General features: G+C 36.9%; 1 protein-coding gene across 7 annotated transcripts in view; it reads left to right on the top strand.

The window, feature by feature from the left end:
* Positions 1 to 4,915: 4,915 nt before the first annotated feature.
* Positions 4,916 to 24,526, top strand: part of DGKB (diacylglycerol kinase beta) — a 700,672-nt gene continuing 681,061 nt past the window's right edge. For 5 of the 7 annotated variants that reach the window (XM_087426849.1, XM_087426797.1, XM_087426631.1 and 2 more), the window contains exon 1: positions 5,263 to 5,564. The gene's annotated coding sequence lies outside the window, so the exon portion shown is untranslated. Of the gene's footprint in view, positions 5,039 to 5,261; positions 5,565 to 24,526 lie in introns of those variants that run through there. The other 2 variants (XM_087426742.1, XM_087426899.1) reach the window with 2 other exon arrangements.

Genomic DNA, 24,526 nt, shown 5'->3' with positions numbered 1-24,526 from the left:
AACTTTCGGTTATAAGATGAATAAATTCTGAGGATCTAGTGAATAACATAGTGACTAAAGTTTATTATATTGTATTGTGTAACTAAAATTTGCTGAGAGAACAGAACTTAAGAGTTCTAGCAAAAGAAGAAAAAAAATCAAATATGTGAGGTGATGGATGTGATAATTAACTTGATGAGGAATCTTTTCACATGGTATACGTACATCAAATCATCATGTTGTATATTTTAAATATGTTCCAATTTTATTTGTCAATTATACCTCAATATAGCTAAAAAAATAATGATCCTCATTTCATAGATGAGAAAACTGATGTGTAAAAAGATAATTTTCCCAACATCATTCAGCTAATCATTGACATACCTGAGAATTATGCATTTATTATGCCAAAGCTCACATGTCTAACATTGTGCTATTCCTAGCCAGATAGTCCAGTGGAAAGACTGGTAAATAACCTTCTAGCAATAAACCGTGGTGACCTACTGTGTTATTTCCTATCCTATAAAATGTGAGAATTGGACTAGATGATGTCTCACAGCCTATCCAAATTTATAATTATTTTATAATTATTATTATTTTTAAAGGTAGGGCCTTTTCTGGATCTCTCCTAACCTTGTAGCCTACATGAAACCAGTGAAAAAGTTCTCATGGACAATCTTCTTAGTTTAGGGAGTTGCTTTGCTCTCATCATTTAAGTCAAAATTGGTGAAGATTTTAATCATGTCTGATATAAGTTTGAGTTATTTGATTTTTCTGAAACATAGCATACTTAAATGACAAAATTTTAAGTTATAACGTAAGAATATATTTATGGAACTGTATGCCCTTAAAAGCAGATGCTATGACTGACTGGACTATGTTTCTCTTCCCAACGCTTCACACATAATCGATGCTCAATAAAATGTTGTTGAATAAAATAGACATAAGAAAGTGTTTTTAAGCACCAGTTTACATAAAAGGCTGTGATTAAATAGGAACTTATATTTACTTTAAAATAATCTATGATATTTGACTATTTAAACTTTGTCTCTCATAATTTTTTTTTTCTTGTTTAAGAATTATCTTACTTAGATTCATAAAAGGTCAACAAAGTTTACCTTGCTGCTAATCCTGGACACAGGACTAACAGTTTAGGAATACACACACACATAAATGTGTAACAACCTACTTTAAGTACCTAGTCTAGTACCCACTAGATGTGGTGCAGATTTGAAAGTCAAAAGTGGGGGAAACTGTGTGTTTCTTAGAAATTAATAGGTCCTGATGTTACTGGTTTGCATAATGCTCAGGAAATGAGATTCTAGGGATTTGTATTGATTGAATTTGTATAGTAGAAAAACTGTTTTGGAGGAATACTGGGGACAGACATTTATTACACGGCTTTGTGGAGTCTGAGTGATAGACCTGAAAGGATACTTTGAGACCACAAGAAATAAGTCACTTCTCTAAAGTGCCCCAGTTATTTAGCAGCAGAGTAAAGACTGGAAGACGTTATAAACATCCTTATTCCCAGTTTTTATCTTCCCAATGCCCTGCATTCCGAGATTAATTTATTTACTCATTCACTCATTTATTAAAAAACTATTTACTGTGCATATACCACATTCTAAGCACTTTGACAGCTGCTAGAGACATATGAGTGAACTAAACAAACATGGCTTCTGCCATTGCAGAGCTTACAATCTCTTGTCTTTTCTCCAGTGAACAAGTTTCAATTACATTACAGGATTTAGTTTGGGAGTACAGTTGTGGGAGATCAGAATTGGCCACCTCAAGATATGTCTCTTTATCTTGATTATTTTCTCTGAAAAAAACTTTGACACCCCCCCCCAACCTTCTCCCCCCCCCCCCCCCCCCCGCAACTAACTGCCTAAAAGAACTTAAGATACAAGGCCTGCCCCCAGGACAGGCCATCACCATAGATGACTCTGGGTATGGATATACTGGGATGTCCTTGCTAAGCCCTTTGTTATCAAAGCTCTGAAAACCAAGTAAAAATAGAAGTTACCCTTTGTAAGAAACATTTACATTCATAAGGGAAATCTCCATTTGTAAAGGTATCTTCCTCTTTGTACCAGGAAGAAGGGAGGATGCCCTTTCTCTAGAAACTCCTATCAATGAAGAAGGCAAGGACTTAAATCTGCATACTTTCGCTTACAGTGCTTTTCTGGTAATCTCCCATAGCTGACTCCTCCCACCCCCAACATCCTCCTTTGTCTTTACCTAAATATGCTATTTAAGATGAAAAACTCCACCATTTTGTTGAGTTACCCAGTTTTTCCAGGTCTCTCCCATGTATATATGTTATAAAGCTTTGTTTAATTTTCTCCTGTTATTCTGTTTCATGTCAATTTAATTCATACCCCAGCCAGAAAGGACCCAGAGGGGTAGAGGATAGTCTTCCTCCCCTTCACAGTCATGCATCACTTGATGATGGGGATACATTCCCTGTCAGTCTGTCATTGGCTGAAATGTCATTATGTGGTGCATGAGTGTACATGTTTTGATGGTAAAAGAGATTTAGTTGGAAATTAAGATTTTATTTCTTTCTATATTCCCATCAATTGTTGATTTTGTTGATTAATGGGAATTTATAGGGCAAGTTCATTTTTCTACCACTATTTGTTTTTTGACATTGATTAATTATACAAAGATCTTCATGAAGTTTCTAAAATCCAGTGATGAGGGCAGAGAGGCCATCTTAGAGAAATGAGCACAGGGTTATAAAGCAGTGATTTGTAAGTTTTCCCACAAAATGGAAAATCTTGAGTTAAAAGAGTCAGGGATTAAGGGTCAGCCATCAATCTCCCACTGAAGATTTTCTTCCTCCATTACCAGACTTTGGGGATTGTGTGGTAGTTTTGTTAAGAAAGCTGTCTCTTCTTTAAATCTCAGCAATGCTATAAGCAATTTTTAAAAAGCCAACCAAATTAATATTAAATACTCATTATCTCAGTGCTTCCTGGTTCTTCCATTGCTACCCAGATTGGATGTTTAGGCTCCTGTTTGTCTGTAATAAAAATATCTGATAAATTATCTCTCTCAAGAATGTTTAAATTATGTGTTCTTCCTAAATATATTTGAATTTCAAAATAAGAGTAAAGATAAAACCAAAAAAAACAAATGTGAAACTATGGAATTTCAGAATCTGGTGGTTTTAGTAAGGAATGAGCTTGAGAGGCAGGACAAGCTTCAAATCACATCACCTATGGGTAAAGTCTACCTTCTGTATCAAGGGTATTTTTAATGTGTGTAGACTACATTTGCCTACTTCCTTACATTGCATTGTATATAAGTATGAAATGTGAAGTTACTCTTCAGATTTTTAACAATATTAATAGTGTGTTGTATAACAGTTATTTAAGAGACAAACAAAAAACGAAGAGACAGAAATATGTGGCTATTTGGTATCATGTATTATCAGGATTTTGACATTTAAAAAACCCTGGATAGTCTTTGAATTTAGTATATTGTATGATTTTTAAAACAAAATATTAATCTGCATGTTCTGTTACAATTATAGTTAAGTTGATTTTGGTAAGTTTTTACTTATTAGAGGATTGATAAATGCTTTGCACATTAACTGGCCTTAGTTTAGCTAAAGGCAGTGTTTTTCTAATATAAACAGATCAGGAGAAGACGTATTATTTAATCCTTTTGGGTTCCTTTCCTCCCCCTAGTTCCTCTGTTATATTTCCAGGGGCTTTCCTCTTTCTGCATTAACATCTGTCCAACTTAACCCTGATTACACAAGCCCTAACAACTGGGGAAATATACGGCAAACCTGAAAATTGCTCAGAGCAGGGCAGAAATAATTAAAGGTGTGCATTACAAATAAAATCAAAAGAATTAAGTGTATTTTTAGCTCAGACAACTGAATGCTGAAAGTGGATTAATAGTACTATTCAATTAAGTGGTATGTGCGTGTATATTTAGGAGGGATTGTTCAGGGTTACCCCATCTGTTACAGAACAAGAACATCAAGGCAAACTATTGCTAGATAAATAAAGTTAGTTGTTAAGAAGTATTCTAATGTTTGGGGGTTTTGAGAACTTTAACTTCTAAGTTTAGCTGAGTATCTCCTTATGTAAGAATATGCTGGAGATAATTTAGGGCAAGGAATGAGCAACCAATAAGGAGAGAAAGGGAGAGTCCATAGACAGCAGTAACCAGTAGGTTTCACCAGAGATATTAATGCATTGAAATCACAGTAGATATTATGTGGGGAAGCTGAGAACCACCAAGGAACATGTATATCAAGACACCCTGTTTTTAAGCTTGTTTGCACACTCCTTAATAACTATCTGGTTTTGCACTCATTCTATGAAATAGATATGATTATTTACTGGCTTATATTTTTATTACCCCAATGCATTATTTTACACATACAGCTCAAAATTATCATTTTTATCTGTGCCCTGATTGATTACACATATATACAATTTTCCTTTCAATATTCACCTGCTTTTCAACCCTTCCTTTCTACTTTATCTTCATGCATCCTCCAGTCACCTGCTCCCCGGTTTACCAAGTTAGAATGTAGAAATAAAGTGTGCAGCTGTTACAATTCCTGGAAGTGGGTTAGGCAGGTGGTTGATGAACAATGACCCGTTAAGGACTAGAGTTAGTAAAAGGGAGACGAGAGACAGGTATCAGGTTTCCTGTTGAAGGGGAAACGTATCCTGAATGGTTGTAATTGCAGTGAATCAAGCTTAAAGTCTCAACAACAGCCACTCATACCTGCACGGTCTCCTCCCTTGTCTTATAACTGGTCCAGCAGTTAGATAACTGTAAAGCACTGTCTCCCTGTCTCATTTTTCCGAGCTCCAACAGCAATAGTAGCAACAGCAGCTGTAGAAGTGGCAGCCAGAGATAGGCAGGGCTGTTGCTCGCAGCCGCGCAGATTGCCTCCTCCTCAACACACACACACACATACACACACACACACACACAGCGCACAGATTTCCAATATCAACGCGTCTTGATATAAATCAAGGACTCAAAGAGATGAGAGAAGAGCATTAGTCATGGACAACAGGTATTGCATCTCTGACAAATTCAGTTTCCTTCTGATGCTTACTGGTATGGATAATAAAATAATCATTTGTGATACCTAGCTTGAGTGGGAGACTGGAGGTGGCCGCGGTAGGGGAGGGGGAAGTGGGAGGAGTGAGAGGTGGGGAAGGGGGATGCCAAAGATGACTTTCAGGCTCCGGAAACCTACATCTTTCAGCCTCCGCGGTTTTTGGGTTGCAAATTGTCAGGGACTGGTGGACTGCAGGCAGCCTGTGTTGTTGACTGGAAGTCGATTTCCACCTCTCAGACACTAGTTAGAATGGGCTGTGTGTTCTGGAAGGGGGTGGAAGTAGAGAGGAGATGCTGAGAGCAGAGTTCTTGAAGCTCCACTCCTCTGGGGAAGCTGAGCTGTGAGGGAACCTTCTTACTGAGCGGAGAGCCTGTGAAATGCAAAGGATCCTGATAGCTGGCTAGTCCCAGTTCCTCTTCGGAAAAGCAGTTGCTCTCTCTTCAGAGATGCGCCCAGCCTTCGCCTGCATCACACTGCAGTAAGTTAAACTCGACGCGGCTGGCAATTTGAGTGGCTTCTGGGTATGTGGTGCGGGGGAAGGGAAGCTGAGAAGAAATGGCGAGGAAAGTTAGAAAAGCATAGCTTTGAATTCTCCAAGAGATGTTAAATTGGATCGTCTCCCTGACTCCTGTCCTGGTTATGCTACAGTCGGGTTACTCTCAGTTATTTGCGGATGGATACCGCTTGTGGGTTAGGTATGCAAAAAGCGCCCTGTCCATTGTGATTTCAGGCTACAAAACTGGTAAATGCGTTCTAGATTTAATTACCAGAGTGGTCTCCTGAAAGTTACTAATAGATGGCAGCTTGCCTTTTCAAAAGACGGTTCGTAAAGAGGCCGGTTTAGATTTTCAAATGACCGGTTAATTGTTACAAGTTCCATTCCAGACTTATTCCTAATCTGTAAAATAAAGAAGTAATTAAACAAAACGAAACAAAAGTCTTTGATTTACTTTATTAAATTAAAATAAAACGTGAAATAGGTCTCCAGACAACTGCTAGGCAACAGCCTAGGCGACACTGATGATATGATAAACATTAAAATACTCTTCAGTGGGTGGAGCGTGCAGGATTTCCCCAGTTTCCTACTACTGCAATAATCTCCTCCACTTGTTAAATGATCCCTTCCTTGAGATTTCAAAGTGGTCGTTTTTACGTAGATGGCTTTATACTTAGAACCCAGCAGCGTTGTGTTCACTGGCAAAAAATGAAGGCTTAAAAAACTTTTAAAAAACGACTTCAACTGGTTGCGCCGATTGTAGATAACCAACTCTTTTACAAGGAGGTAAAAACAGGTCAGCAAGGGCCAGTCCATTGTAAAGCAAATAACTAAATGAATGTGAATGCAGGCAGAATTCTAAAGGTCTTTTTTAGGAAGGAAACCAGAAATAATCTAAAAATGTTGGGGTATTTCTAACCAGGTCCTCTTTTACAATGACCAGATTTTTACAGTAAAGAAAAAAAGAAATCTCTCAAGCAAAAAAGGATATGTTACACAAAAATATTGGACTTAGTTGCAGGATCATTGGAGAAATTACTGTATTACTATAGTTTTCTCCAAGAAAGATTAATGAAAAAACAGAGCTTACCTAAAACAGAATCCAGAATTTTAAGCTGGACGCTTCCATAGGCTGACATAAATTCTATGGGATAAAGGGGTATCAAAACTAATGAAATAACTATTGTGAAATGCAAAGTAATTTTGAAATTCTCCGTCATTAGAAAAGAGGAAATTAAGGACCATTATCCGATTATTTCAGTTTTAAATTGTATTACTCTTTCTCTAATCTACCTAATCTTCATTATTTTATTAAAAATAAAACATATCCTGAATGTAATTTGAATTACTTTGCCTACTCATCTCAGGGATCTCCAGATATAATATTTTTGTCATTATTGAAACACCCAACTTGTTAGAGGTAACCCATTCCACACACACATAATTTCTCAGTGCAAAAACTCTGCGTATGACTTTGTAAATCACTGAGTAAAATATAATCCAGGATATATATATATTTGTTATGGTAGCGCATGTATGAGGGTGGCTAAAAATTTTAGACAGCAATAAAAAAGAAAAAGAAATATCTCTAAAAATACTAAAAGAACATGGTTGCAGCGAGTTTGCAAGCCATTCCCGGATACTCTAGAATAGATCATACCTGAACCTCAAGTATTTAGCTAAAGAGAAGAAAAATCAAGCTGAGAACCTGAGTGGAATTGATAGGAATTTGGATTGAATAGGAATTTGTCAGAATTTCTTTAAAGATAGAAACTTATGGTGGTGGAGTTGAGTTTTGGGAATACCTTTACTTCATATTTTGGTTGTCCTACTGGTAAACGAGCCTTGTGTTATGTCTGAGAAGATTTTCAAAACCATTTTTGAAATAAAACCATTATTTTAATGTTTAAACCATTGGTAAGGTTTGCTGAACTAGACAAGCATCCTATGACTCATGCTTTTCCTTACACACTATTGAAAGAAGGAAGAGTTGTAGCCAGACAGGCCAGACAAAGATAGCTGCTGGTCCCTCAATCTAATTCTCCTTACTAATAATGACCATGATGTTGATACATAGGCTTGAAATGACATTTAAAGAATATCCTTTCCTGGATGCTTCTCCTCCTTGCTGGCGTCAGGAACAGAACTGTACTTATATATGCATGATACTGATACAAAATTCTCTTAGAGTAATACCTCTAGCCTAGGAGCGCTTGCCTGGAGGAAGCTTCAGGCAAAATTTTGAAGAAGATGCTTCCTATTGGCCCTCTCCCATTTTTGGCATTTTCTCCCTCTTGTAAAACACCAACACAAAATCTGACCTCAAGTAAGAATCCCATGTACTTATTCACCCTTAGGTATTGACTATGAAGTAGGTTCAACTCCTTTAGCTCCTTGGGTTATTTGCATGTATGATTTAATCACTGCACAGTGCGTGAGTGGTTCCGAGTTATTGTGAGTGCACTAGTGGCAGGTTCTAGGTTAAGCATTTTGAATGTGTCTTCTTATTTATGGGATCACAGCTACAGGAGGGAGATGGCATTCTCTCCCGTTTATAAGAAACTCAATCCTAGAGGGAATAAGCAAATTGCCTAACGCAATAAATTTAGTAAATGGTGGGCTAGACTTAGCCCCCAGGTGTGACTGGCTCTAACTCTTAATCACTTTTCCACTTACTTTTATTAAAATTATACTCTACCATGGATCAAGTGGAGTGAGCTTATAGTGTTTCTGATAGTGTTGGTTGAAAGTGCTTGAGAAATCAGACCAGTCAGGAGAGAACTCCCTGCTCTACTAATACCCAAGACTGGATCTACCTAAATTGGAACCTAAATTGACCCCAAATCCAAACTTGGCATATGCAACCATTCCAATTCCAGTGTTCTGTTCTGGCTCCATGAACTGTGGAAATGAAGCTGGGGACACGTTTGCCAGGAAGGAAGATGATGGAGTTAATATGAGAGGAGAGAAGTTGGAAGATCCAAAAACCAAGAGGGATGAAAGGAAAATAAGGGGATCATGTGGTGGGAGGCTGGTATGAGAACTTGTCCAGATTCTATGCCCTGATGGACTCTCAAAAACAAACTCTTTGGACTGTGCGTGGGGTGGAGATCTTTAAAATCATAGATAAAGCACAGACTCAAATCATCTCTTTAAATAGTTGTAAGGTCTGATTACGAAAGTTAGCTTAGGCTTGTCTTCAGATAATCTCCTTTATGTGTTTTTTTTTTTAAGAGTAAAAAAGTGATGATTCAAATGAAAGTGGGAGAGAAAGGCCAGATGATGACTGAAGAGGTAAAACAGTGCATGGAAATATCACTGGTTCTTGCATAATCACTTTCTGAAAATTTGCCAGAAAATGAAAGGCCATCTTTAACTGCTAAGGATAAAAACAAAATGGTTCATTTAGGTAAAATTTGAAGTGTTAAGGAGAATAACATGATTACTGTCACTTGTCTTCCTACCACAGAAGACAAACACTAACAAGGAATAAAATGAAAATGTTGTGGGCGTAAAGCCAAACAATATTTTAAGATTGGTCTTTCTCAGCATGCTAAATTTAAACAGCTGAAATTCTTTTCTAAGTATTATCTGAGTCAACAATTTGAAATGAAGGATTTGCCTTTTAACAGGGAATCTGTATTGCATTGTAAGTTTGAAACACAGCGTCCTTCACGCAGTTCTTTTTTATTGGCAGTATGCCAATCACTATAGATCAAGGAACATAAAAGCTGTTACCTTCAAAATCAGATTATAAATGTATATACTCCATAAGACTAGTTGGTGCTATGAGCTATTGTCAGATGTATATATATGGTGATGGAGCTTTGCAAATACATTCATGTTGTCAGCCCTGATTCTTTCTCTTGTCTCTTGTCTCTGTGACACTGCAGGTCGAGGTTAGGAATAGGGTTAGTGTCAAGGGTTGATTTTTGAATGCAGTGCTTTGGCTCTCTTCCCCTTATTTAAAAATAATGTCAGGAACTTTTATTGAGTGCACACTACATGCCAGTTGCTTGTATAAGCATCTTGCCCATTTAATCTTGACAATATCCCTTTGAGATAATCCCATTATTATCCTCATTCCCATTTTATAAAAGAGCAAACTGAGGCACAGAGGGTTAAATGACTTACCCGCAGCAGTTAGAAATTAGTAGGAACAAAACTGGGGTATGAACCAGGCAGTCTGGCTCTAGAGGCCATGCTTTCAACCCAAAGGCTCCAAGTCCACTATGAACTATCACTGGCTTATTATAACCCTCTACACTTCATGCTATTTTTTCACCTCCTGTGTCTCTGCTTACGTCTATCTCTGTCTGCCATTTCTTTCTTGACACCCAGATTCCTCTGCCCTCACTCTATTATCGTTTCACCTGATGATGCATCTTTATCCCTCAAGTTTCTACTCTAGCATCGTGACCTTCGGGGATTCTGTTTGGATTTTACCACTGGCTCAGCTGCCCTTCTCCATGGTTCCACTGAAACTTGTGCTTGCCTTGGTTGTCGGATATATCACAGATGGTTGAAATTATATTTTTTCTACATTGAGAAAGGAAACCAAGTCTTATTTATCTTTGGAATTTTAGTGCTGATCATAGTGTTTGATACAATATTGGAGCTCAAGAAACGCTTCTTTAATAAACTGAATTCAAGGTTCTAATTCAATTCCTTGAAGGAATAGGTGGTTCACTTCCATAGCCTTTACCCCCCAAAAGACTAGAAAATGGTCTTTCAAATGCGAATTACGTGGTCTGAGCCAGATAGTATATTTTAAAAAGTAGAACTAATAATTATTATAAAATTACTCAAAAGATATTTACCATCCTGTCTGGTATTACATACTTAGAATATAGAGGACAGTATTTTGGAATATGACAAATGGCATATTTATTTCCAGATCACAATATCGAAATTTTTAATGATACCTAATTTCTGGTACTACTATATCTTTAGGTGGAAAAACATATATTAGAATAAATAGTTCATCGAAGATGTTTTGCTCTTGTGGGACAATAGAGTGAAGTTGTAAACTGGTGCTTTTAAAAAATTGTTTCTTGTACTCTTATTTCCTTTGAGAAAAAATCCTGAGAAGATTTTGGTTCAGTCATAGCTGACAAATATTGAGTCATGTCTGCAAGCAGACCTTAGAAACTTGACTACCACTGGAAAAAATGAAAAAATGGGTGGATAATGACAGGAAAATCAGTCTCCCCCCTCCCCAAAGAAACATTTTCAGTTTATGGGATAATTTGGATTTTACTTATTAATGATTTTATAAATTTCTTTTATTAATTATTTAAATATTATAATAATGTGAACTGGAAGAGCATTACATATGAGAAATACAAATATTTCCTTCCAAATACAACATTTTTATTAAAAGTATGATCTTAGGTCAAATAATTCTATTTTATTCTCTTTCCAATCCAAAACAATTGGATACCAAACATGCAGTTACAACTAGGGGAAGGACAAATGGATGAGAAGTGTGATAGCTATTTAAAATCTCTTTGGAGTTCCATCAACAGAGTAATCTTAGGGTGAGGCTACCCCAGTGAGGTCGCTGGGCCTTTCGTTATAATATATTTCCTTTTCCCTCAAAAAATCTCAGCTTATATCATGTTTTGATTGTTCATGATGATGGAATTGTGGATGAAGGTGTGGCGAAATCAACTCTGTGTATAATTTCTCAATATGCAAAGATGCTCAGCTGAATTTTTTCATTCCCTTCTTAAGCACTGTCATATAGAGGTTAAAACTTAATCTTTACATTCAAATTGCCTAGCCTCGAATCTCTACTACTTGGATGACCTTGAGCAAGTAACTTCAACTCTATGCTTTAGATTTCTCTTTGTAAATCAGTGATAATGAAAATGATATCCACTTCATAGACTTATATGATTTAATCACGTATGTAAGGGGCTTAGAACAGAAGGCACATATAAATACTCAAAAATATTAGCTCTTTATTACTTCCTATTTACTTGGCATATCGTTTCAGGTAAAGAGTAAAGTATCAATAGCAAAGAAAAAGTGCCAAAAAAAAAAAACAGTTTTTATTTTAGTTTTATATTAATAAAAATATTTATGAGACTCATAACATCTATTAAATGTTATAAACACCCTCTTTATAGGCTCTTCTTTACTTATATTTTGCCCAAAAAGTTTTTGCTGAATTCCAAAAAAAAAAAAAAGGTAATTGTTAACAAAGATGAATTAGACACACATAAACACCCCCAGGAGAGTGGCTGTCACACAATCAACCCTCAGACATTTTAATTCCCTTCTCCTTACCTAAAAGTATAAGGAGAGGTCTTTCATTTTTCCTCCTCTGACATCCTTAAAACATAGTCAGAACTATCATCCATTTAATATACAAAATAATATTCTGTTTTCATCTATATTGACTACTCTGCTATTTGTACCTAAGCAGGCTGGGGAAATGTGACCTCTTATGTGAGGAAACCTGTTACTACCTAGATCGACTCCTTTTGAATTATATGAACTGGAAAGGAGGAAGAAATAGAGGTGCTTTGGAAAAGCATTACAGGATCCTTGACCTGAAAACAGAAAGCAAAAAAGATGAGATTGTAGTTTATTCAGCAACTTGTTTTGCTGAGACAGAGACTGTAAAGAAATGTTTTTTTCCTGGGCTTTTGACCAAGGAATCCCTTCACTGATTCCTTAATGAAAAGAAATAAGGGCTATGGAATTCTTGCTTGCCTGCCTTTCCTAGCATGTATTTGAGAGGTTATAAGTAACACTCAGCTACTTCTGGGAACATTCATGTAAATAGACATAGTTATTAAAACTATCACCTTAAGAAATACAACTACTAACACCATGACCCCTTATTCTATTTCATCCTTCAGTCATTGATGGGTTACTGTGTGTCATGCACTGTGTCAGGCTCAGGGAAGGAAGAGTAAAATAGTGAACAAGTTCCTACATTGCTAAAGATAGTTCAGTGAAAGAGAAGGACAGAAACAAACACATCTAAGTAAGGAAGCAAGTACATGATTTATGGTTGTTGTTATAATAAGTGCAATGAGGGCAGCCCCGTGGCTTAACGGTTAAGTGCTTGCGCTCCGCTACTGGCGGCCCGGGTTCGGATCTCGGTGGTGCACCGACGCACCGCTTCTCTGGCCATGCTGAGGCCGCATCCCACATACAGCAACTAGAAGGATGTGCAACTATGACATACAACTATCTACTGGGGCTTTGGGGGTAAAAAAAAAAAAGGAGGAGGATTGGCAATAGATGTTAGCTCAGAGCCGGTCTTCCTCAGCAAAAAGAGGAGGATTAGCATGGATGTTAGCTCAGGGCTGATCTTCCTCACACACACACACAAAAAAGTGCAATGAAAGAAACAAAGAGCTGAAATAGAGAGCAGAGATTCTATTTACTGTGGAATAAACTGGTTTCAAGACTCGTAAGGACCACTTCCCCCATTCCCCTTCTCCCCCTTTTATGCTTTTCTTCACTATAGAACAGGTTTCCTGTGTTGACAGTGAGTAGAAGAGGATTATACATGTGAAGTAATCCTTAAAATCAAGACAGATGAACTCACGGTGAATCAGAATTTTAGAATCATTGAGCAAAACATTTTCCTTCAGTCAAACACATGACTCCCACATTGCTTTTCCCTTTCCCTTTATATTATAGGATTATTTAGCTTGTGGCAGCTTTTAAAGATTAGAAAAATGCAAGGACTTAATGTTGCTTAGTAACTTCTCTTGCCTGTCATTTTGGGCTGTACATAAACAACTTGTAACTTCCCCACACTTGTCCCAAATTACTAGAATCGAGAAAGAGCACACAAGCTGATGAGTCACTTTGCTATCCTATTGTTCATAATAAGAGTTCTGATTACCAGGATGGGTGCTTTATTGTTACATAATGTTATTTGCCACACTGTATGTCAGAACTTTCTATTTGGCAAATAGATTTTCCTTCCCTGTCACACGTTGGTGATAGCATGGCATAAAAGCCATTAAGAGGAGGACTATTGTTTTGTATTGGGTCCCTGGTTTTAAATGTACTTCATCCAAACTCTACTAGACAACATACTGTGAAAGTGAAGTGGTCAAGTTTTTGGGCTTCCAGTGGAAATTTTCTTTTGGAGCTGTAAATTCTTCTGTCACTCAACTTACCTGCGTAACTGCTTAGTGGTACATTTGATGTTTAGGTAACTACATTATTTTTAAGAGCACTTTCAAAACAAAACAAAAATAACAAAACAATGGTTTCAATGTGGCTGCAATAATATTGCTATTTTTTTATGGTTAGGCAATGTTCTTTAATTCTTGAAATTAGTAGCTTTGTAAAAAAGAAAGCAATAAGAATTTGTTAGATTTGATGTATATATCAATAATGTGGCAGTACCATATTGGTCAAAATTTCTTCTCCACTAAGAAGTGTCAAAGCTATATTGAAGGAATTAGCACCTGCATCTTAACATTAAGGAACGTCCTGGATAAAGAGAAATGTGCATACCCTCTGTTTCATTAACATCTGTTTTGCTGATCCTAATGAGTTAAAATCCAAACTATGTGAAGACATGAGGAAACCTTGTTTGAAGAATGCTAAAACGTGTGTTAAAAGAAGAAAAGGGTTGGGGCCGGGTCCGTGGCGTAGCGGTTAAGTGAGCACGCTCTGCTGCTCGTGGCCCGGGTTCTGTCCCAGGTGCACACCGATGCACCGCTTGTCAGGTCATGCTGTGGCGGCGTCCCATATCAAGTGGAGGAAGATGGGCACAGATGTTGTTAGCCCAGGACCAGTCTTCCTCAGCAAAAAGAGGAGGATTGGCATGGATGTTAGCTCAGGGCTGATCTTCCTCACAAAAAATAAAAAGAGGAATAAAAGGGGTGATGGATGGTGTGGTGGTAATCACTTTATAGTGTCTTCAGATGTCAAATTATAAGGCTGTATACCTGAACCTTATATTGAAAAAAAAAGAAGAAAAGGGAAAGCAACTTTCCTTCTCTAAACATTAAACAAAGTTAAATAGTTTTCTATTTTAAGGACTTCTTATAGTTCTTCAGATGCAAGGGTGTGTTGGAATCTTTAAGAGTAGGATTTTAGTACAAACTTCCCTGACCTTATTTAATCACAGAATCCCTCCTTCTGGGAGCATCTATTAATATTTCTTTGAAAACCCCAGAGCACAATTTACTGGTCTATTGGCATTTAATTATTCATTTAAAATTTTTTGAGCATCTACCATACATCAGGGTAGTAAGTTCTAAGAAGAAAATTATGAATAGAACCTGGCCCTGACATGAGATAGCTTCTAAACTAGGGATTGGAGGAAGACACAGATGTAGAAATTATAACACCATGGGCTATGTGCAGTGATACAAGTAGGTACATAGGAGGTACATCGGTTGCTTTAGCTGATGAGGAGAGTAAGAGACTAAGAAATTAATCACAGATAATTTAGAATTTGAGTTGAGTCTTGAGGGAAAATAGGAATTTACCAAAAAAGGACAAGAAAAGCACTTACAAGGGTCTATCTAGAGATCATTATTCTTTTACTCTCATGTGATAACCAGTGCTCATTCATCCAAGCATAACTCTTAGTGAATAGTTGGCTACATGAGTCAAGAGATGAAAGCATCAAACTGGGAAAGAGATATATAAATTTGGTGGTACAGATAGTAATTCATTCTTTTGGAGTAGATAAGAATCCCTGGGAAAAGAATGTAGAGTGACAATAAAGATAATTTTAGGAATAAATCTTGATGAATTTTAATATTTTTAGAGTAAATTGCAATGGATGGGATTGTAAAGAATGAAAATGACTTGTCACAGAGGAGGAAAACTAACAGACATCTGTGGTATTCCAAAGACAAGGGGAAAACATCCCATAAGAAAGACAAAGTTATTTTCACTGCCTGAAGTTGCTGAGAGGTTAATTGAGATAAGGAATGAAAAATATTCATTGGGTTTGAACACAGGGAGATCGTTGGTGATCTTAGCTAAAGATGCATTGCTTAAGTGATTGCGGTGAAACCCAGCTGAAAATGTTTCAAGAAGTGGGTAGGAGCTTAGGAAATGGAGACGGAGTGACTCATTCAAAAAGTTTGTCTATGAATGTTTGAAAAAAGAGCTGTTTCTGGAGAATAATAAAAGTTTGAAGGAGCTTTTACTTTTCTAAGACGGGAGTTTTTTGAGCATGTTTAAATATGTATGAGAAGTTCAAGTGGTTAAAAATATAGAAGAGAAAAGGGATGTTTGATGGATACCTCAGAATGTGGAAATTAAATAGGTTCAAAGACATATCGGTTATGAGTTGACTTTGACCAGGAGTAACATCCTCTGTAAAGAAAGAAGAGAGGAAGGAAAGAAAGGAGAACTCGGAATAAGTGTGTAGGTCTTGTAGTGCTAAGTAGAGAATATTTCTGGAGTTTAGATTTTCTCTGTAGAATTTGAACAAAGTAGAGAAAGTTTCAAGTTTTTGGACAAGGTTGGAGAAGTTATTGACCAGAGTTTTCTACTAGGATCTGGGCAACATTGGGGGCGAGATTTGAGTAGATGGTGATGAATTTACGGTAACAATTGACCTCAATGTGTGACTCCCTTCAGCTGCTTGGGATGTGGCATAGAAAACATAGAGTTCATCCAAGATGTATTGTTTTATTTTGCTTTGCCTTTTATATTATCATCACCTACCCTCAGGTATCATCTGTCATCTTCTTTACTACTTCAGATTTAGAAATTCAGATGACAATTTTCCTTTATCTACATCTCCTGTCATCATTATGTTTATTTAAAGTATATATGTTGACAGTCAATTAATACTCTACAGAAATTCCTTAACCACCTTACCTTCATTGACATTCCACTCCATTCCATGATAACTATTGGCCAATGACTCCATTCTGGATCTTGATATTGCCTGGAACTTCTCGTCTTTGAAGTCGAGAATTACAAAACAATGATCACCTTGTTCTCTCTACCTCCCACCAGTCTCCAGTGCCTTGACACACCTTGTTTACTTCTGCTGACTTTTTTCTCATTCATTCTCTCCTTATTATCCAGGCAAGACCTAGTATACAACTTAAATAACTCTTTTACCCAAATTCTCATTTCTTGGTACCCTTAATTCCTTCCATTTTACATCTGGCAAGATCCTTACGGCTTCTCAATTGAGCAATTTGGCTTTGCTTTTTCACTTGTGGTATGGAATGCTATTAAAAATCACAAAACCGTGAAAACTGGTGTCATAATAAATTTGTGATCTCCCATCCCAGTCTGACCCTGGTAATTATTCTAAGTGCCCATGTTTTATTTTCACTTTTATTCTCCACAGCAGCCCTCATAAAGCCCTGCAGCACACATACTTCATATTTCCTTTAGAAAAAATAGACTTGAGTATTTTTAATGTCTTCCTCTTTGTGTCATTTATTTTTATTTTGTGTATTGGCATTTAAATATTTTAATTAAATTTGGATTTTAATTGAAAGATTATTAATATCCACAATTGTTTTAACCCTACTCCCCACCACCCCCACCTTCGCTGTACCTTTGCTTTTAGACAAAACATCTAAAACATGGCCCCTCTTTCTCTCTTCAAGAAAGTCTATTGCCACTCTACTCTCTTCCGAACCGGTGTTTCTGTGACTTCAAGCTGTCTAAAATACCCTTTGTGTCAGCGCTCCTTCCTTACTTGCACTCCCATTGTGTCCCTGGTTCTTTATTTTCTCAGTGCTAAGAACAGTACCTAGTATAAAACAGGTACCTAAAAAATGCTGAATAAGTGAGTGAACTTTGAAAACGCCTCTTTCTTGATTGGGGGTAATAAGTCGTCTTGTAAAGCATCTCCCCGGGCCAACAATGATTTTATCCTTCAGTCTACTCTGTTAGAGAGGTGAGTGACCATCTCCTTCGTTCTCTGAAATCTATTGTTTTCTTACCTCTTCTCTGCCCATTTTTCAGTATTGTTTGTACTAATTCTGAACAAGCGCCTGTCCTTTAGCATATGTTTTCCCCTTGGTACATAACAGGAGCAAATATATTTGTTCTTTCAGGAGATAATATTCAATTATTTTTCTTTGAGAGAAGGAGATTATTCTTAATTTGACCAAGTGTAGTGATTGTAGCTTTATTTCTCCAATATTAGCAGCTTAAGTTAGATTTAGGCATTTGTTTTATTTGTGACACGTTCTTTGCATTGATTATTGGCATTCAGTTGTGAACCTGGATATAAACAAGTGGAAGGATCAGGGCTATTTTCAGTATTTGACAAGAACAAGCATGGAGATTTTGAGGGTTTATAGGAAGTAAACAGAAGGCTAAGAGGTCACACATGTGAAGAGAATAGACAATGACCAAGTCTATTTTCCCCAGCGCTGTGTCCCTTTCCCAGAGTCTCATTTAAATGATGATGTGCCAATGACAACAGAAAGAAAATATTTTTCTCAGCCACTCAAATACTTATTATGAGAAATGTAAAAAAATGCTTATGGAAGGTTTTTATCATGACTTCCAGGTGTAATTCACGAGTGGGTGTTTATTTGTTCAGATTCTTGCTTTCCCATAGTCCTATACTCCCTCCATTCTTTCCATAGAAGCATATATCAACTAATGAGATAAATGAAGGCATTTTTAGGGGGAGAACATGATTTATATCAAACCTTAGCTTTAAGTGGATTCACCGTAGCAGTGTACTAGTCTACTTTGTAAGTGTGCATTTTTCAGTTACGTGTAGCTTCAGAAATCGTAGAATGAGGCTGTGTCTGCAATAGTTTTGATTTTTTCTTTTCTATGTGATTTTGCCTAAGTAATATAAATAAGGTTAGCCATGATCTAAAAAAAGTATACTCAGTCATTTTCTTTAGAACACAGTGTAATATGTGCCCTCATTAATTTTATTTGTGGGATTTTAAAAAGTATAACTTCACAAGAAAATCAAAACTGTGTGGAAATAGAAGACTTTCAGACTGGGAAACTCTATTAGATTTTATGATTAGATAAATTCTGATAATATATTTTTAATACATATATGTTTGGTTTCTTTCCTCTTTTTTTATTGGTTTTAGACATTACTGGAAGAGATTAATGTATTTCTGTATGATATTTATTCCAGGCCAAACAGGAAAAAAAACTGAAAAACTAATTTTCAGTTTTGAGAAATGACTTCCTTGATAGGTCTGAGTTGAAGATAATGGAGATCAAGTTTCCTCTGTCTTATGTGGTCCAGATTCCACTCATTCAAGTTTTTGTTTTTGTAGGTTAGGGGCGGGATTTTATGTTCTTATTTTAGGACTCTTTTCCTTTCACTTTCCACTTTAGATTGCCAAGAGGTGAAGTTCAAACTATTAATTGATTCCTATGAAGACTTGTTCTTTCTTATACAGTGAGCAAAATATTGGCAGCCTGTTACCACGCAAGGAATGTTCATTCTCTATTAGCTGATACTCAATTCTTAAACTGAGAAACTTAAAAGTTTCTTAAACTGAGTACTGATTTTGAGATGAGCTTTCTCTCCTGTCTACTCTGGGGCTGGAGGCAATTTTCCAAGTGGGGTGTCTGGTGAGCCATGGCCAAGCCTGCTACACTGGAAGTTTGATTGGCCTAATGAAGCACAAGAAAGAGAACATAGAAGTATATATCTGTGGTGCAGCAAGGATGTTGCTAAAATGAAGAGGGCCGGCCCTTTAGTGCTGACATGGCTCCCCACCCAGATGGCTATAACAGACCAAAATCCCACCACGTCCCGCACTGTGCCGACTGGGAGGATTCCTTCCTCTGCATGGGATTCTGGTAGTATCGAACTTTGGCTATGCCCTTGTGTGGAATAAAACAAAGCCTCGGGGGACATCTACTCACTTGCATTCTTAATCCTGTGTTTATTCTTTGCAAGAATTATTTCCTAATATAATTGTAAATTAAGTGAAAGCCAAATGTAGCTGAATCATGGTCCTAATTCTTGCCAGTTCTAGAACTTGAACCAGTTTTTTTGTTCTGACTAGCTTAGAGTCAATGATGATAAAAAAAGATCTTTACGGGACTGGCTCACAGATTCTTGGCCTCTTCTTGCATAACATCAACGCTTCCTGGCTCCTGCAATTCCGTGCTGTTCCTCTTTATCCATATCCTACCCACCAGGACGCAAGCTGTACAGTTTTGTTACGTATTTTAAAAATCATTAAGCTTAGAAAAATTCTGACAGACCAGTAAACATTACAGTTACCAGCCCTTATTTACTAACACTTCCCAAACTCAATATTTAAATAAGGGGTCTCAAACACTATCTACATATAGCCAACTTTGAAACTTAACTTCACACCAATGTTCTGCATTCTAAGCAATAACCTATCCTCATAACTTTTGTATTTATGGCTCCTTATTCATACCAAGATGAAAATTAAGAGAGCCAGTCCTTTAGGATTTGAGATAACCAATGGGGAAGAGTACTCTTTAAGTGCAGGGCAGAGAGGTATTGGAGTTCTAATTGATATAATGGTGCAGGAAATTTCAACACTGGCATATGGGGTGAATGGAACCCGGATGTTAGGAATAGTATTTATTATATCATGCTTACCCTTGGGGCCTCTGTCTCTGTGCCTCCCACTAATTCGTTAGCCAATTATAATTTGCCATCAATATGAACCTATACTTAAATTGGCCTTAAAATTTATTAATAATTTCCTAATTATCAAATTATTTACCTTTTATCAATTCTTGTCATCTTCAGCCTCTTTTCAGCGTTTGCCATTTTTGATACCTTCACTCGGTGCAACTCTGTCCTTCTTTGTCATTGGTAAGACTGTACCACTCTAATATTATTTCTATTTATTCAAGCAGTCAAAAGCATTTAATGACTACCATTGGCCAGGAACTTAGAAAACAATGCTAATCAAACACATAAATAGCTTCTGTCCCCAATGACTTTACAGTTTAGTGAATGATTGATATTAATGATCTATTATTTAATTTAACAAGTATATGAGCATCTATTTGGTGCCTGGTTCTGTTCTAGGCATTGGAAATGCAGTGTAAAAATAATACATTCAAAAACTTACGTTTTCTTGGAGGAGAAAAAAAGTAACAAATATATAATATAATTTTATATATAAATGCCATGGAGAAAACTAGGTCAAGACAAGAGGAAAAAAAGTGATGGAGAGGCCAGCCCCATGGCTTAGCGGTTAAGTGCACACACTCCGCTACTGGTGGCCCGGGTTCGGATCCCGGGAGCACACTGATGCACTGCTTGTCCGGCCATGCTGAGGCCGTGTCCCACACACAGCAACTAGATGGATGTGCAACTATGACGTCAACTATCTACTGTGGCTTTGGGGAGAAAAGGGGGAAAAAAAAGGAGGAGGATTGGCTATAGATGTTAGCTCAGGGCCGGTCTTCCTCAGCAAAAAAAACCAGAGGAGGATTGGCATGGATGTTAGCTCAGGGCTGATCTTCCTCACAAAATATAAATAAATAAAATAAAATAAAATGGGTAAAATAAAAAAAAATGATGGAGAATGGGTGCTATTTTATTTAAATATTGTACTATTTTAGATTTATTTTTTAAATGTGTCTCATTCTTCTGTGTAGAAATCTTGCATTTGAAATACCTTTAAGATATCCAAGAGATGATGTTAAGTAGGCAGTTGGATATGTGGCTGAAATTAAGGGAAGTTGTTGGAGACAAAAAAGAGAGATTTGTATATAGACCTATGTACAATTCTGGAGAGACCACCTAGGTGTTGAGTGTAGCAAAAGAAGAAGTTCCAGTGCTGAGCCTTGGGGGAAACCAACATTTTGCAGGGTAGAGAAGAGGTGGAGGAATCTGCAAAGGTGAGTGAGAAGGAGAAGCAGTAGAAAGCCAGGACAATGTATTTACTTCCCTTGATGCCGAATAACAAAACGTTTCAATAAGAAAAGGCTCTTGAAAGGCCAGCCTGGTGGGCTAGTGGTTAAGTTCAGCACACTCCCTTTTGGCGGCCGGGGTACAGTTCCTGGGCTTGGACCTACACCTTTCTGTTAGCAGTCATGCTGTGCTGGTGGCCCACATACTAAAAACTAGAGGAAGATTGGCACAGATGTTAGCTCAGGGCGAATCTTCCTCAGGAAAAAAAAAAAAAAGAAAGAGCTGTTGAAATGTGTCAATTGTTACTAAGGGGACGAGTGAGATGACTGTGGATCGTCCACAGTATTGGAAAAGATTGGTTTTTGTTGACCTTGAAGAAGGCAGTTTCAGTGCGGCAGTGGGACAAAAATCTAACTGAAGCCCCTTGAAGTGTGAATTGTCGGTGTTGAAGTAGAGAGAAAAACAAATCAAATAACAATACCAATAAATTGGAAATTGCACCTAAAATGAGCTGTCCAAATTTAACAGTATTATTTGACCTAATGAAAAGGGTTTGAAAGGCTTTATGAAGAAGTGATTATAAACTGAGGTCTGAAGGATGAGCTGGTATTAATCAGATAATAAAGCAAAAGTAGAAAAGCATGTAAAAAGACGTCGTTCCAAGGCAAACTTGAGGGCTGAAAGAAGTCCATACAGATTGGAGTGTGTGTGTATGAGTTTAAAGAGAAGTCGGATGGCACAGAGCTGTTGTGTCTTTAACCTTAGATCATTGAACATAATTGATGATTTAAGGGAGGTAGGGACATGTGGACAAACGTATCTATGTTTTGTTGGTGTTGTCTCTTTCCTGTTTTATTTTTTATTTTATTTTTTTTATTTTATTGAGGCCCTATTGGTTTATAACATTGTGTATTTTCAGGTGTATATTATTATATATAAGTTTCTGTATAGACTGCATTGTGCTCACCACCAATAGTCTAGTTTTTATCTGTCACCGTACATTTGTGACCCTTCACCCCTTTTGCCTATCCCCACATCCCCTTCCCCTCTGGTAATCACTAATCCATTCTCTTTATGTATGTTTTTGTTTATCTTCCACATACGAGTAAAATCATGTATTTGTCTTTCTCTGTCTGGCTTATTTCCCTTAATATCATACCCTCAAGGTCCATCCATGTTGTTGCAAATGGGATAATTTTGTTTTTTATGTCTGAGTAGTATTCCATTGTGTGTGTGTGTGTGTGTGTGTGTGTGTGTGTGTGTGTATACATACCACATCTTCTTGATCCATTCATCAATTGATGGGACCTTGGGTTGCTTCCACGTCTTGGCTATTGTGAATAATACTGCAATGAACATAGGGGTGCATAGATCTCCTTGAATTGTTGATTTCATGTTCTTTGGATAAATACCCAGTAGTGGGATAGCTGGATTGTATAGTATTTCTATTTTTAATTTTTTGAGAAGTCTCTATAGTGTTTTCCATAGTGGCTGCACCAGTTTGCATTTCCACCGGCAGTATGTGAGGGTTCCCTTTTCTCCACATCCTTTCCAACACTTACTATTTCTTATCTTGTTAATTATAGCCATTATAACGGGTGTGAAGTGATATCTCATTGTAGTTTTGATTTTCATTTCTCTAGTAATTAGTGACATTGAACATCTTTGCATGTGCCTATTGCCCATCTGTATATCATCTTTGGAAAAATGTCTGTTCATATCCTCTGCCCATTTGTTGATCAGGTTGTTTGTCTTTTTGTTGTTGAGCCATCTGACTGCTTTATATATATTTTGGAGATCTGCTCCTTGTCGGATATATGATTTCCAAATATTTTCTCCCAGTTGGTTGGTTGTCTTTTCATTTTGTTCATGTTTTCCTTTGGCTTACAGAAGATTTTTAGTCTGTCAAGTCCCATTTGTTTATCTTTTCTTTTGTTTCCCTTGCCTGAGTTGACATGGTATTTGAAAAGATGCTGCTAAGACCTATGTCAGAGACTGTACCGCCTATATTTTCTTCTACGAGTGTTATGGTTGCAGGTGTTACATTCAAGTGTTCAATCCATTTTGAGTTAATTTTTGTGTATGCTATAAGATAATGGTCTACTTTCATTCTTTTGTATGTGGTTGTCTCGTTTTCCCAGCACCATTCATTGAAGAGACTTTCCTTTCTCCATTGTATGTTCTTGGCTCCTTTGTCAAAGATTAGCTGTTCATAGATGCGTGGTTTTATTTCTTGGCTTTCAATTCTGTTCCTTTGAACTGTGTGTCTGTTTTTTCCTGCCAGTACCATACTATTTTGATTACTATAGCTTTGTAGTATATTTTGAAGTCAGATTGTGATGCCTCCGGCTTTGTTCTTTTTTCTCAGAATTGCTTTGGCTATTTGGGGTCTTTTGTTGTTCTGTATTAATTTTAGGATTCTTTGTTCTATTTCCATGAAGAATGTCATTGGGATTATGATTGGGATTGCATTGAATCTGTAGATTGCTTTAGGTAATATGGACATATTAATTATGTTTATTCTTCCAATCCATGAGTATGGAATATCTTTTTATTTCTTATGTCTTCTTTTATATCTTTCAATAATGTCCTATAGTTTTCAGTCTATAGATCTTTCACCTCCTTGGTTAAATTTATTCTTAGATATTTTATTCTTTTTGTTGTAATTATAAATGGGATTGTATTCTTGACTTCTCTTTCTGCTAGTTCATTATTAGTGTATAGGAATGGAACTGATTTTTGTAAGTTGATTTTGTAACCTGCAACTTTGCTGTAGTTGTTGATCAATTCTAACAGTTTTCTGATGGACTCTTTAGTTTCTATATATAAAATCATGTCATCTGAAAACAGTGAGAGTTTCACTTCTTCATTGCCTATTTGGATTCCTTTTATTTATTTTTCTTGCCTAATTGCTCTGGCCAAAACTTCCAGCACTGTGTTGAATAGGAGTGGCGAGAGTGGGCACCCTTGTCTTGTTCCTGTTCTCACAGGGATGGCTTTCAATTTTTCATCATTAAGTATGATGTTGGCTATGGGTTTCCTTCTACCCCCCACCCCGCTTTTTTTTTTTTTGTTGTTGCTGAGGAAGATTAGCCCTGAACTAACATCCATGCCAATCTCTATTTTT

Source organism: Ceratotherium simum, chromosome 1 (assembly GCF_057802395.1).
Source record: "Ceratotherium simum simum isolate JZ-2026a chromosome 1, ASM5780239v1, whole genome shotgun sequence".
Classification (NCBI taxonomy): Eukaryota; Metazoa; Chordata; class Mammalia; order Perissodactyla; family Rhinocerotidae; genus Ceratotherium; species Ceratotherium simum.
The sequence above is the reverse complement of the archived record's forward strand: the minus strand, read 5'-3'. Positions and strand labels throughout refer to the sequence as shown.